Genomic DNA, 16,153 nt, shown 5'->3' with positions numbered 1-16,153 from the left:
CCCCACCTGAGTCCAGGTGGACTTAATGATTGTACCTCCCTCCCTTTAGTAAAGAAAGCGTCACTTTTGGTACCAAAGTATTTTTACAAAGGTTTTTATAACAAATCAGAAGTTTCGGTCTGTTATAGCCCCCTCCCCCCCCCCCCTGTAGTTTTACGTCCTATTAGTGAATAGTAAACGGCGTTTTTGTATTTCAGCAAATTATGCGGGAGAAAAAATGTTTTTAAACCCAGTTATCCAGAAAATCATTGTAGCAATTTCGACGAATAAAAATACAGATTCGAGGATTTCGCTGTCCTCTTCAATGAGGTTGATTAACTTCTTAGAGTGGGAGCTGGCACTATTCATTATAGAAAAAGACCATCAAAGCCATTTAGTGTTTGGCGACACTTGTCCTTTTTGACGGTAATAATAAGAATATTTAATTTATGTAGTTGATAAAATTAGTGAAGCAATTAGTTTTTTATCTCTATTCTTGACAGAAAAACGATTACAAAGCTTGAAAAAATGTCAAGTATCGCCAAGAGCTAGATGACGTTGATGGTTTTTTTTACCGGCACTAGTGCCAGTTTCCATTCTTATGCTTTACCCACACTCTTTGGTCCTCTAGTGATAGAAAAGCATTCACATGCATTGAAGTGTTCCAAAAAAAAAGTTATACAGTGTCTAACTTTTTCTTTTTTTTAAGTTAAATAAAAAGTATCTTTTGAATTTTGGCGAGTATGAGTATTTATAATTTTTTTTTTCTTTGTTGGTCTTTTGGTAGTGGAGCTAGGTTTAGTTATATTTCCGTATTGATTTATAAAAGTGAAACAACACGAAGTACTTCATCAATAGATCTCTTTTTTTGTGTGGAGGATGCAGGGCCTTCTAACGAAGTTCGAAAAAAAAAGATTGCATACCTTCTTCTGAATTTTCGCAGATCTACTGTGGCAACCATGAGTATTTACGTTTTTTTTGTTTGTTTTTTTTTTAACTAGGTTTAATCTTGTTTGAAAATGAATTTCGACTAAGATTTTATTTTGTATTTAATTTGTATAATTTTGTCTAAATTATTGCTTAATAAAATAGTTAGATAGAAAAACCTATGTTGATATACAGTTTTAAGATGTTGTAAACCAATTAGGTGTTTGGTAAGCCTAACAAATTACACCAGTCCAAAAAACGGCGATTTTCTTTTTTGGGCAGTGGTGGTTTGGGCCCCTGTTGCTCCCGGGATAAAAACTTGATTAGCGCCCCTTCTTCTGTATCTCATATAGTTTTCAGGGCGAATTTATAACCGTTAGGTTATTTATTTGAAATTTTCCCCCCAGGGCAAGTACTCCCTTCCCCTACTAAAACCGTCATTTTACTCTTTGTAGGTGGCTGTATATGTATTATCCGCAAATATAGCTGCTAGGCTATCCATGTAAGCTAAAGAACTAGGGATAACATTTATAAGAAAATTTAAAAATGAAAATGGTCCTAGTATAGATGCCTGAGGCACACCAATATTGCCGGAGAATTAGGCTGACACAAATGGTCTTGAACTTCTACTTAAATAGGATTTTACTAAACCAAGTTCCTTTCTATAAATTCCTGAATGATTAATTTTTTTTTAATTGAATGATTTAAAAGTATTGGATGTTTTCTTATATAATAAAACATGCATGATACATAATTAATAATATTCAATGAATCGTTAATTTTAAGCTAAGCGATTCAGTTCCTGCTTTGTTCTGTTTTATATAAAACCAGAATAATAGTTTGCTGATCTCGTTGCCTAGGCAACTTACGTTTCTGTCCTTGTTATTGACCAATAGCAAGTCAGAATGAAAATTGAACGTCGAAAGTCCAAAATTCCCGAAAGAATCGAAAGTCCGACTAGCTGCTTGCTAATTCCGGTACCTTAGGAAAGCAATAGAGACCGTCTCGCTTTCTATAAAGTTGCAATGGATTATTTTAAATTCTGGGACCAAGGAATCTAAAGTCAAGATAGCAGCCTGCTAATCTTAGTCCCTTGCCCATAGCAATAATTCCAGACCTGAGCCGGTGCCAAAAAACTTGACGAGACGAGGGAGCTTTTTCAATGCCAACATCACGTTACTGGATAAAGGATCATGGTCATGGTTCTGAAAGGCTCAGCGTATCTCTCCAATTCCCCTTGGAGCTCTCCAACTTTCTTCCTTTCCGCTGACTCTCCCCAATCCCTAGATTTATCCTTCCTAAAATATCGGCCTCTTGTGTTTCAACTATAAGCCATGCTGTCACACGTTGTAGCAGGTTTTCACCATTAGAAGAGTCTCATCTTACGGAATCGTTTGAACACCAAGAAACTCTCTTGACATTTTTATGGCACTTGGTATTAACCAAATGACATATAGCAATCGCAAAGTCTGTCGGTCTGTCTGTCGGTTCCGGTTTTGCTACTTTAGGCACTTCCAGGTAAGCTAGGACGATGAAGTTTGGCAGGCGTATCAGGGACCGGATCAGATTAAATTGGAAATAGTCTTTTTCCCGATTTGACCATCTGGGGGGAAGAGGAGTGGGGGGGGCCGTTAATTCGGAAAAAAAAAGAAAAATTGAAGTATTTTTAACTTACGAACGGTTGATCAGGTCTTATGACATTTGATGTTTGGAAGGATATTGCGTCTCAGAGCTGTTATTTTAAATCCAGATCTGGTGACATTGGGGGGGGGGGAGTTGGGAGGGGGAAACCTAAAATTTTGGAAAACACTTAGAGTGGAGGGATCGGAATGAAACTTGGTGGGGAAAATAAGCACAAGTCCTAGATACATGATTGCAATAACCGGAACGGATCCGCTCTCTTTGGGGTAGTTGGGGGGGGGGGGGTTGATTCTGAGAAATTAGAAAAAATGAGGTATTTTTAACTTGCGAACGGGTGATCGGATCTCAATGAAATTTGATATTTAGATGGATATCGTATCTTAAAGCTTTAATTTTGAATCCCGACCGGATCTGGTGACAATGGGGGGAGTTTGGGGTGGGGGAACCTAAAATCATGGAAAACGCTTGGATTGGAGGGATCGGGATGAAACTTGGTGGGGAAAATAAGCAGAAGTCTTAAATACGTGATTTACATAATTGGAACGGATCTGCTCTATTGGGGGGGGGGGTAATTCTGAAAAATTAGAAAAAATGACGTATTTTTAACTTACGAAGGAGTGATCGGATCTTCATGAAACATTATATTTAGAAGGACCTCGTAACTCAGATCTCTTATTTTAAATCTCAACCGGATCCAGCGTCATTGGGGGGGGGGCAGTTGGGGGGAACCGAAAATCTGAGAAAATACTTAAAGCGGAGAGGCCAGGATGAAACTAGATGGGAAGAATAAAAACCTGTCTAAGATACGTGACTGACATAACCGGACCGGATCTGCTCTCTTTGGTGGAGTTGGGGGGGGGGGGGTAATTTTGAAAATTGAGGTATTTGTAACTTACAAAAGGGTGACCAGATCTTAATGAAATTGGATATTTAGAAGGATCTTGTGCTTTAAGCTCTAATTTTAAGTTCCGACCAGATCCTGTGACATTGGGGGGAAACCGGAATTCTTGGAAAACGTGAAATTGGGGTATGTTTATCTTACGAATAGGTGATCGGATCTTAATGAAATTTCATATTTAGAAGAAATTCATGTCTCAGAGCTCTCATTTCAAATCCCGACCAGATCTTTAGACATTGGGGGGAAGTTGGAGGGGGAAATCTTGGAAAACACTTGGAGTGGAGGAATCGGGATGAAGCTTGGTGGATAGAATAAGCAAATGTCCTTGATATGTGATTGACGTAACCGTAGGCCTACTGGATTCGCTCTCTGTGGGGGAGGGGTTCAGTGATTTGATGAGTTTGGTCCTTCTGGACGTGCTAGGACGATAAAAATTGGTAGGCGTGTCAGGGAGCTGCACAAATTGACTTGATAAAGTCGTTTTCCCAGATTCGATCATCTGAGGGGCTAAAGGGAGAGGAAAAATTAGAAATAATTAGGTATTTATAATTTACGAGTGGGTGATCGGATCTTAATGAATTTTGATATTTAGAAGGGTATCGTGATTCAGAGCTCTTATTTTAAATCCTGACCGGCATTAAGCCTCTGATTTTCCTTTTAAATCAGTCTATTGATTTTTAGAATTTTGTTAGAGCTCATACCATGTGAGCTCTTGGCTCTTAGCTCTTCTTTCCTCGTCACAAGTGCCATATGAGCTCTTAGCTCTTGTTGATCTGCCAAGTTTATTGTATAGTAATGCGGAGAGTTTAAATAAGGATAAGATTATTGAGCTTGAGAATTTAGCTCAAGTACTCGGGGTTTCAATAGTTGCATTAACATAAGTCCAAAAGGCAAAATCTGGGTCTACTCAGTTTGTCCGATTATAACAAATGATAAAGCTATGACCAGATGACCTCTCGCTTTGAAGAAAGGAGGAGATCCACAGCTTATAGTAATAAGAAATTTTCGGCTTTTAAGGTAGAGGTATATAAGCTCGATGGTTATGACGAGATTTTTTTGGGTGTTCACCAAGCCCTAACGCCTACCCTCCATCTATAATTCTATTGCTGTTTGTGTTTTTCATTATTCGCCAGGACAAGATGTCAGCTCTCAAAAATATTTCCGGGAAAAACTCCAATGAAGGGCTGACTACGTGCAAAGTAAAACCTAACGGATGGTATATCCCTGCTTGGTAATGCTAGCGAACTACGACTAGAGTCTTTCAAGCAGGGTTTGGTCTAATACAGTTAGTTAACTGCCCAGCAACAAAAGGGGAAACGGCCCTGGCCCGCATGACTACTAACATTTCTTAGTTGCCATTTCAGGTAAAATACCATGTCAGATAAATGAGGCTCTCAAATATGGTGACTCTGAGGTTAAAAATAAGTTATCGAAGATTATGCATATCTATCTCGGATTAACAAATTCTCAAAACGTTCTCCCCATCTCTCTTTAACTCTTTCCTTATTATTCATTGTGGCCCCGTTCTTATCTTTAACTGGGACAAGTCCAGATTGATTACTACTCTCTCTCAATTTATTAACATGCAAGTACAATATTTTACTAATATGAGGTCTAGCTGCATCTTCCAGATCCTCGGCGATTTGTCCATGGCCTCCACTTCACACCTCCTTAGTTCATGCTTTAATGCTTTCTCCACTTTTTTTCTCATATTTCTGTTTTGTTTTCATGTTTCCAGTTTTGTTTTCATAGGAAACCCTCACCAGACCGACCAATAGGAGGAAGCTACTACTTCACCCTTTAGCTACACCCTACAAGCAAAGTCAGGGTTTCGTGTAATACAGAAACAGCTACGAGTTGGCCAATCACGAATGGCTAATTGTTTGGTTTTGGTAATTGGCTCACGATTGAAAACTGGGACGCCATAAATTCCACGGCTAATGCTTATGAAACGGTCATTGCTTTCAAGAAAAGTTTCTCGGCATGTACCTTTTAAATTTCCGTGAAAAAGTTAACAAACGTTTTTCAGCATATCGTTGATACATAACAAAAGAAATGAAAGCACTAAGCAGGAAAATGAAACGAATTTTCAGGAAAAAAACGCAAAGAAGTGGCTATCCTGAAAAATGAAATCAGAGGAATGAATCGCCAGGCAGCTGCAGTATTATATCAAATGGAAATATCTCATTTGTTGGATTCTAGGTCTGGAAAGTGGTGCAAAAGAATAAACCGAATCAAACAGTTCGTGGTAACGAACTGTAGTAAGGAGCGACCCGGCTCAATAGTAACCAAAACTCTAAAAAATTGAAGTTTGATATCAATAGCTACATCAAAAGAATCGCATATTAATGCTGATTTTAAATATATAAGTTTCATCAAGTTTAGTCTTACCCATCAAAAGTTACGAGCCTGAGAAAATTTGCCTTATTTAGGAAAATAGGGGGAAACACCCCCTAAAAGTCTTAGGATCTTAACGAAAATCACACCATCAGATTCAGCGTATCAGAGAACCCTACTGTAGCAGTTTCAAGCTCCTATCTACAAAAATGTGGAATTTTGTATTTTTTGCCAGAAGACAAATCACGGGTGCGTGTTTATTTGTTTTTTTGTTTTTTTGTTTTTTTGTTTTTTTTTTCTTTTCCCCAGGGGTCATCGCATCGACCAAGTGGTCCTAGAATGTCGCAAGAGGGCTCATTCTGACGGAAATGAAAAGTTCTAGTGCCCTTTTTAAGTGACCAAAGAAATTGGAGGGCATCTAGGCCCCCTCCCACGCTCATTTTTTTCCAAAAGTCAACGGATTAAAATTTTGAGATATCCATTTTGTTCAGCATAGTCGAAAACCATAATAACTATGTCTTTGGGGATGACTTATTCCCCCACAATCCCTGGGGGAGGGGCTGCAAGTTACAAACTTTGACCAGTGTTTAGATATAGTAATGGTTATTGGGAAGTGTACAGACGTTTTCAGGGGGATTTTATTTTGTTTGGGGGTGGGGCTGAGGAGAGGGGGCTATGTTGGAGGATCTTTCCTTGGAGGAATCTGTCATGGGGGAATAAAAATTCAATGAAAAGGGCGCAGGATTCTCTAGCATCACTGTAAGAAAACAATGAAAAATAAACATGAAAACGTTTTTTCAAATGAAAGGAAGAAGTAGTATTGAAACTTAAAACGAAAAGAGATTATTCCGCATATGACGGGTTCTAAGAATACTTTAGCATAAAGAGCGAGGTATTTAGGAGAAGATAAATACCTTGCTCTTTATGCTAAAGTATTTTTAGTAATTTCAACTATTTATTCTAACGCCTTTCTGATTCAGGGGTCATTCTTAAAGAATTGGGACAAAACTTACGATTTAGTGTAAAGAGCGAGGTATTAACGAGGGTACAAACCCCTTCGTATACATAATAAAAATATAAGGTTATGAAAGTTTGTTACGTAAGTTAATTCTTCAGTTACGTATATTTTTTACTAATAAAAACGGTCGTTAAAAATTAAAAGTTCTAGTCGCCTTTTTAAGTAACAAAAAAATTTGAGGGCAACTAGGCCTCCTTCTCCACCCCTTATTTCTCAAAATCGTCTGATCAAAACTAAGAGAAAGCCATTTCGCCAAAAAAAGAATTAATATATAAATTTCATTTTAATAATTTATGTGCGGAGAGCCAAAACCAAACATGCATTAGTTCAAAAACGTTCAGAAATTAAATAAAAAAAAACTAATTTTTTTAGCTGAAAGTAAGGAGCGACATTAAAACATAAAACGAACAGAAATTACTCAATGAAAAAATAAACATGGAAAAATTCTTTCAATTGAAAATAAGGAGTACCATTGAAACTTAAAACGAACAGAGGGGAGGGGACAACTCATTTCATATACGGAGTAAAATATAAAAAATATAAAATATAAAAATATAAATGTAAAAATATAAAATATAAAAAAAATATAAGGTTATGAAAGTTTGTTACGTAAGTTAATTCTTAAGTTACGTATATTTTTTACTAATAAAAACGTTCGTTAAAATTAAAAGTTCTAGTTGCCTTTTTAAGTAACCGAAAAATTGGAGGGCAACTAGGCCTCCTTCTCCACCCCTTATTTCTCAAAATCGTCTGATCAAAACTAAGAGAAAGGCATTTAGCCAAAAAAAGAATTAATATACAAATTTCATTTTAATAGTTTATGTGCGGAGAGCCAAAACCAAACATGCATTAATTCAAAAACGTTCAGAAATTAAATAAAAAAAACTAATTTTTTTAGCTGAAAGTAAGGAGCGACATTAAAACTTAAAACGAACAGAAATTACTCCGTATATGAAATGAGTTGTCCCCTCCGCAATCCCTCGCTCTTTACGCTAAAGTTTGACTCTGCCACAATTCTAATTTTTAAAACAATTTAAAGCTTTAGCGTAAAGAGCGAGGGATTGCGGAGGGGACAACTCATTTCATATACGGAGTAATTTCTGTTCGTTTTAAGTTTTAATGTCGCTCCTTACTTTCAGCTAAAAAAATTAGTTTTTTTTATTTAATGACAGGTAAAAGCAGACTGGACTGGATTTTGGCTGTGATTAAGTAAAAAAAAAATTCAACTGAAAGTAGGAAGTAACATTAAAACTTAAAATGAACAGAAATTATTACGTATATGAAGGGGCTGCTCCCTCTTTAGCACCTCGCTCTTTACACAAGTTTCTTAGCAAATTTAAAAAAGCTTTTTTTTTGTTCTAATTAAAATCAAACTTTGGAAAAGAGCAAGGTGTTGAGGAGGGGCAAAACCCCTTTATGTAAGTAATAATTTCAGTTCGATTTAAGTTTTGATGTTGTTCCATATGTTCAGTTTAAAAAAACCTTTTTTTAAATTTAACTTCTGATTGTTTTTTAAGAAATTCAGGGAAATCTGGAACCACCTCCACGGAGAAATCCCCCTCTTCACAGAAATATCTTATAGACAACTCAATCCCGGTGAAAATTTATCCCGGACAATTACCCTTAACAACTCCTCCCGTAAAATTGAGACGGAAACGAGAAAGCAAACAATAAAAAATAAGAATTATGTAGAGGAATTCTGGCGAATTCCCCAAGTGTATAATTTCCCCTGACGAGTTCACCCCCCAAAAACAAGTTTTACGAAATAAAATAAAAAATCTGTAAAACAAAAAATGCCATAATGATACGGGACTATGGGGGCAAATACTAGCAAATGATGTGTAACCCTGGGGTAAGCGATTGGAATTTAAACTTTAATAGGGATTAAAGGGGCTTTCTTAACCTTAGTAAGAGGGGGAGATAAACCAAGAATAGGATATTTAACGGAAATATTGAATTAGCGAATATCATTGACCGTAAATATTTTCTTTTTGTTATTTTTCTGTCTGTAATACAGTAAAAGAAAAAACATTCTTCACACGTGGAGCTACAAAAATTTTATACAATAGCGTTTAAATGAAATAAAAGAAATTTATGAAAAAAATGACTCCTTAGCCCCTATGTAGGGGAAGGAAGGGCCTAACAAAATAATTCATTAACCTCCCCCGCATCTTCTCAATCCCCCTGCATTCATTTTAAACATAACACTCTTTTTCATATAGCTATTTTACTGGTTAAAACCCTAAAAGCCGAATTGTATAAGCTCTCATTTTACCACACAAAGGAAGTATTTGAGTTAAATGCGAAAAGACCCCTTTTCACTCAATTGTTCAACGGTATGCATTACGTTAGTCGTATACAGGAAACTAATCTTCTATCTGACAACGTGGTATAATTATGGTTTAATCCCAATATAACTGCTTATGTAAATGTTTCAAGTCCGGTTGCATCGTGCTATTCAGTTTCATTAACAGTTAGCGTAAGATGCTGGATATGGTTTAACCCATACAGCTGCTTATTGAATTTCAACTCTTCTCTTAGAATAGTGAATGGTACATTGAAAATGAAGACGAGAAAAGGATATATACTGTCATGATAAAACGAGATAAATTTATCCGCGATAAAACATTTTTATGGGGATGGGGGTTGGGTTTTTAGCTGTTCATTCAATATAGAGTTGTAGTAGGATATAATGTCCTTCATTTTATGGTGGGGGAAGGGGGTATATAGGAAGAGCCTTACCTGTTGGTATCTTGAGACGTATCGATTTTTTTTATCAAGTTGTACCATGTTCAAAACCTAATGTAAAGCTCATTAGAATTCCATTCTAGTACCCGTTTTTATACCCCTCCCCCAGGGGACAAAGAGATTTACTCTGTTCCCGCTGGAAGAATAGGAATAGCGAATCACGTGACGCTTCTGTTTCCTGGAAATAACTGGATACTTTTTGTTTGCTAACAAACTTTTGTTCATAGGAAAATAAGTAAATGTCTAGGCTCTATAACGGTTCTGCTCATAGAAAATGGCAAAAACAAATCACTTGTTTGCTGACAGCAAAAGTTTATGTGTGAAAAGCATGAAAATACTGGGTGATGAACAATCGGGGACCATGCCCTTACTTGAGAGGGCCCCTGAAGCTTTTAGAAAAAATTTAGAAAAGATTCCGTATTACGTCGCATTCACCTGCATATCTTAGAAAATATTCTTAATATGCACCTTCGTCTAGATGGGGTTGCCGTTAAACTTCTTTGTCATTTTAAGCTACTAAAGGAAGAAAGGAGTAGTGGCTATGACTCGGTTTATAACCATCTCTGGGACAGTACTCAAGTCATTTCTTTGTTAGTTTACTTAAAAAGATTTTAAAGCATGTAAGTAAGTATTTATTCGTGAATAAACCAAACAAGGTATTTCACTCTATATAATAAACTAAAACTACATGCCATCAAAAAGAAAACACTAATCTAATCTTAGTCTCAAATGAAGAAAAAGAAAATGAAAAAAATTATTGCACAATCAATGATCACCAACTACGAAATTTCTAATCTTCTAGTTCTTAAAAAAAAAGAAAAAAAAACAATAACAAGGTTTTTAACATACTTATTGCTCACTACTAAATACAAACTAAAAGGAAAGCTAAGACCTAGTTCAGATAAACACAAAGACAAAAACAATCTCTTGGTATAATATAAAGGACATTCAAATAAAAGATGGCTCCAAGTTTCAGGAATTTGGCAACATTGGCGCAAGCTAGAAGGAACTTTACCAATTCTATGCAGGAAACTATTAAGACGGCACTGGCCGGTAATAAATTGTGCCAACTGGTATTTTGGCTCAAAAGAAGGAGCAGAAATTAAATCATGTGTACTTGAAAAGAAACGGCTCGGCCAATAGCTAATTGAATTTTGAAAATCACTATACCACACTTCATATAGCTTAGATTTTAGAAACTGATGGTTTAAAATAAAATCATTATCAAAAACACTTTGTCCAAACAATTCAGAAAGAACTTTATCTGTAAACATACTATGAAGAGATGATCTTTGAGCTAAAGGGAAAGAGGGTGGAGTAAACATCGGCCAATTTTGAGGGCTGCCTTTGTGAGCATATATTAATGCGGAAAGTTCAAAAGCTCTAATATGAATAGGTAACATACCAGAAATTACTGGTATTACTTTTGACTATGCACTACGAAAAGATTTGGAAATTGCCAACATCGAAATTCTTTGAGCTGATTTTAGTTTTCTTAGAATATGTTTTTTCTTAAGAGCAGCGATCTAAACTGGAACAGCATATAAAATTGTACATTCCACAACCGACTTATACAGCATCCTCAATGCAAAAGTTTTAGGCCCCAGATTGTTTTTGCCGCGCGTAAAAGACGAGTTGAATAATGTTTAGCTGAATTAATTCTACTAACAACATGATCTGTCCACATTAATTTTCTGTCCAAAATAACGCACAAATATTTAACTTTTTCTTTCACTAAAATGATATCACCTCCGAATTTTAGAGTTATTTTTGGAACTTTATGCTTATTAGTAAATAAAACAGCGTCAGTTTTATTTTTATCAAATTCAAGTTCATTTTTAACAGCCCACTACTCAAACTTTGTAAACACTTTCTGAGCTATTTCTTCCAGTTGACAAATACTTTCTGAACATATTATCACACAAATATCATCTGCGTAAGTTTGTATAATACAGTTTTTGTCAATTTTCTCATTTAAAAGATTATTTATGTTAATTAACCATAAAACTGGAGATAAAATTTTACCCTTAGGACATGATTTTTCCAAAGCCCTTGAAACTTCATTTTGGTCTGTAACTACACGGTCATTATGATAACTTTGAACCAATTTTATCAAATTTCCCGAATATTCCTTTTCTATCAATGTTTTACTTATTCCAGGATGCCAATCATTATCAAAAGCCCCTTTTATGTTGAAAAAAAACATAATGGAGCCATCCTCCTCAATGCCCCGTTCTTTACGTTTTGGTTTTTGTTGTTTTATAAAGTAGAGTTGTGACAAAGAGTCAAACTTTAGCGTAAAGAGCGGGGCGTTGAGGAGGGGACAGCCCCTTTCATATAAAAAAAATAATTTCTGTTCTTTTTAAGTTTTAATGCTGCTCCTTACTTTTAGTTGAAAAAACTTGTTTTTTTTAAATTTAATGTCATATAAGAAACACTGTAATTTGCAACTGAGATACTGGCCATATTTTACTCAGTGACCTTGACCTTTCCTATAAAAAAATCAACAAATTAGTAAATTTCTTTTTTAATTTATTATTTTCAACAACAGTAACAACATTGTCTACTGCATTAACTGTACTTTTCCCCTTACTAAATCCAAACTGTAAAGAAGAAATCCAATTCTTTTCAGAACTTAAATTATTCAATTTCTGCATTATTACTTTTTCAAACACTTTACCTAAATTCGAAAGTAAACTAATAGAGCGGTAGGAGCGGGGATTCCCATCATTTTTCTTTCCTTTTTTCAAAAAAATTATCAAATTATTTTTTTTCCACTCCTTAGGAAAACAACACAAGTTTAAACATGCATTTATGATTTTTAGAAAAGTCGGTTTTCTCACATTAATATTTTTTAAAACAAGATTTAAGATTCCATCTGGACCTGGAGCTTTCATTGATTTCAGAGAATTTATAGCATCTTCTAAAACATCAGCATTAATATCATCTTCTCCAAATGTAACATTTCGAACAAAATTTTTAACTTGTTGTTTCACATCAGAATGGAACATGTTATCGTTAACACTATCATCTTTTTGAAACCATTTTGCAAAAAGTTCATCACCTGCTTCATTCAGTGATGAAGTTCTGCTACCATCATCGTTTAACAGATGCACAGGCTGAATACATCCGCCATCTGACCGACATATCTTATTAATAGTTTGCCATGGATCTAAGCTAGCACTATTTCACAAAACGTTTTCCAATATACTCTCTTAGCTCTTACGATTTCATATTTATGATCTCTAAGGGAATTTATCATATTTACTTCATTTTCTAAATCATCTAAAATTTTATAAATTATCAAATTCCTTCTATAGCCTTGTCTTAATTTTGTCAATTCCTGATTCCCCCACCTTGCCTACCTTTTTGATCTTTTACTATCAAAAGCTGGGATCGAATCAGCCGTGGCATCAGAAATCAACTTTCTAAAACTTTCAACAGCCACATCTATCTCTTGTACAGACGACACAGGAAGCGAATACTCATCATCTATTCTACTAAGTAAAACTGAACTAAATATTCCCCAATCTGTTTTACTATAATCATACTTTTGAGGGAGAATGTCTACGCCTTGCGCACCATCTAACAGTATTACAAAAGAAAAATACAAATGATCTGACAGTGACGGGGAATCCGAAAGAACCACCCATTCCTTAGCAAACTGAAATAGATTAGAACCTATAGCAGTGACATCAGGGCTTGGCAAATAAATAGACACAGTTACACATTCATTAGACGAATCATCAGAATTAATATCTGCACGAAAACATTTTTTAACTAAAACAGCTGCACTAAAAACCTCTTATAGTAATCAATTTTTGAAAAACAACCATATTCTCTTGGAGTGCACGAAAGCTTTCCAAACTTATTAACATAGGGTTCCTGCAGCAGAGCAATATCTGGCTTTCTTTCTGCAAGAGTTTGTTGTAACTGCACCATTGCATGGAAAGAATGCTGCAAGTTAATCTGGATGAAAGACAATGATTTATTCACATCATTTACACTGTCTGATTGCAACATTACTGACCGTCGTCATACAGCATTCTGTCTTGCTATAATCTTTTGTGCAGTTGGGCACTTTTTAATTTCGTAAGACGCAGGCGGGCTTCCATTAGTCTTGCTATGGTGACAGGCACTACGCGATGGGCGATCAGAAAACGATTTTGGGCAATCATCAAATGAATGGTTACCCATACAAAAAGAGCAGCACTGCATGCCTCTGCACTCAGTTGCTCGGTGCTCATAAAGGCAGCATTTTGAACACTTTATGAGGAACACACAGTCATCACAGTGCTTCATCAAGAAGCCAAGTTTCAAACGACCGTTTAACAGGAGTTTTGTGGCTAACTTCAAGTACGACGTTAGCGCTATTTCTATCTTTCCTCAGCACTGTCACAACTTTCAGTAGCTCACCATGATCAATTATGTCTTCAACATTATCATTGCTTCGCAAGAACTCTCTGCGGAACGAATCGACATCTTCACACTCTGTGACGTCATATATTCGGCATCTTTTTTTATTAGATTATTTTCGGCATCTTTTTCTTCACTTGCACAGCTTTATACTTTGTCACCGCTACTTTCTTGTTAAATGCAGAAATTGCCTCTTCTGCATCTAACTCTGAACCCAGTTCAAGTATAATTTTGCCATTCCTCGCTGGTACTGTCTTTTTCGCAGCAACATTTTTGCTGTCTTCGTCAATAGCCCGGTAAAACTTTTGGTAAGCTTTTCTAGATCATTTCGTCCCAGACATTTATCGCTACTTTTGTCATGTTCCACGGGTTCTAGAGTGACCGAATAAACGCTTGAGCCAAGTGCCGCCGATGCAAACGAATGAGGCGAGGTCGCAGTCGACTTGTGTGCCCCCAGGGCGTAACTTACAACCCTTGCCCTGAGGGCTGTAGGGGGAGGATGTCACCTTCTAATACATAATTTCGGGACCTTTCAACTAAGTTGAATAAAATGGCTATCTCAAAATTTCGATTGGATGTGTTTGGGGAAATTGTGGGTCTAGGAGGGAGATTAGGTGCCATCCAATCACTTCCGACTATTAAAACGGGCACTAGCCCTCTCAATTTCAATCGAATGAGCCTTTTCAAAGTTTCTAAGCCAACAAATGGCCATCTATCAGGTGCATTTCGGGAAGATACGAGGTGGGAGGAGGGAGATTAGGTGCCATCCAATCACTTTCGACTATTAAAACGGGCACTAACCTTTTCAGTTTCCAATCAAATGAGCTCTTTTCGATGTTTCTACGGCAAACAAATAGCCATTTCAAAACTTCCATCATATGCATTTTGGGAAAATACGAGGTGTGTGTGAGAGGGGGGGGGGTATCCACCCTCTAAATCTTAAAAAGGGCACTAGAACTTCTGATAACACATTCAATGAGCCCCCTCCTGAGTTTATACGATCACCCTTCAATATACACCTTATATACCCCCAGGGCATAACTAAATGCCCTTTCCCTTAGGGATCTGAGGGGGGGGGGGTGTCATCCTCAAAGACATAATTTCCGGACCTTTCTTTTACGTTGAACAAAATGGCTATCTCAAAATTTTGATTGGATTTGTTTGTGAAAATGGTTGGCCTGGGAGGGGGTTTAGTTGCCCTCCAATCATTTTTGACTATTAAAAGGGCACTAGCCCTCTCAATTTCAATCGAATGAGCCTTTTCAAAGTTTCTAAGCCAACAAATGGCCATCTCAAAATATCTATCAGGTGCATTTCGGGAAGATACGAGGTGTGTGAGGGGGGCTATCCACCCTCCGATCACCCTGAATCTTAAAAGGGGGACTATAGCTTCTGAGTAACAATCCAGTGAGCCCCCTCCGAAGTATATATGATCACCCTTTCTAAAACCTTATATGCCCCCAGGGCATAACTTTCAACACTTGCCAACAAATGGCCGTCTCAAAATTTCTATTACAAGCATTTCGGGACAATATGATATGTGGAGAGAGGTACCCACCCTCTCATCACTATGAATCTCAAAAAGGGCACAAATTATATAACTACCGAATGGTGGGCATGGGAGGGGGGTTATGTACCATCCAATCACTTTCGACTATTAAAAAGGGCACTAGCTCTTTCAATTTCCAATCAAATGAGCTCTTTTCGAAGTTTCTACGGCAACAAATAGCCATTTCAAAACTTTCATCACATGTATTTTGGGAAATACGAGGTGTGTGAGAGGGGGGGGGGTATCCACCCTCTAATTACTAAGAATCTTAAAAAGGGCGCTATAACTTCTGATTAGCAATCCAAAGAGCCCCCTCCGAAGTTTTTTACGATCACCCTTTCTAAAAGGTTAAATACCCCCAATACATAACTAACAACCCTTGCCCTGAGGTCTGTAGGGGGGGGGGCATTCTCAAATACATAATTTCCGGATTTTTTCAACTACGTTTGAACAAAATGGCTCTCAAAATTTTGATTAGATGTGTTTGGGGAAACAGTGGGCGTGGGAGGGGGTTTAGTTGCCCTCCAATCACTTTCGACTATTAAAAAGGGCATTATCCCTTTCAATTTTCAATCGAATGAGCCCTTTTTGAAGTTTCTACAATAACTCCTACGATACGAAGTACCCTGGTCCAAAAAAA

The sequence above is a fragment of the Artemia franciscana genome, chromosome 21 (assembly GCF_032884065.1).
Source record: "Artemia franciscana chromosome 21, ASM3288406v1, whole genome shotgun sequence".
Classification (NCBI taxonomy): Eukaryota; Metazoa; Arthropoda; class Branchiopoda; order Anostraca; family Artemiidae; genus Artemia; species Artemia franciscana.
The sequence above is the reverse complement of the archived record's forward strand: the minus strand, read 5'-3'. Positions refer to the sequence as shown.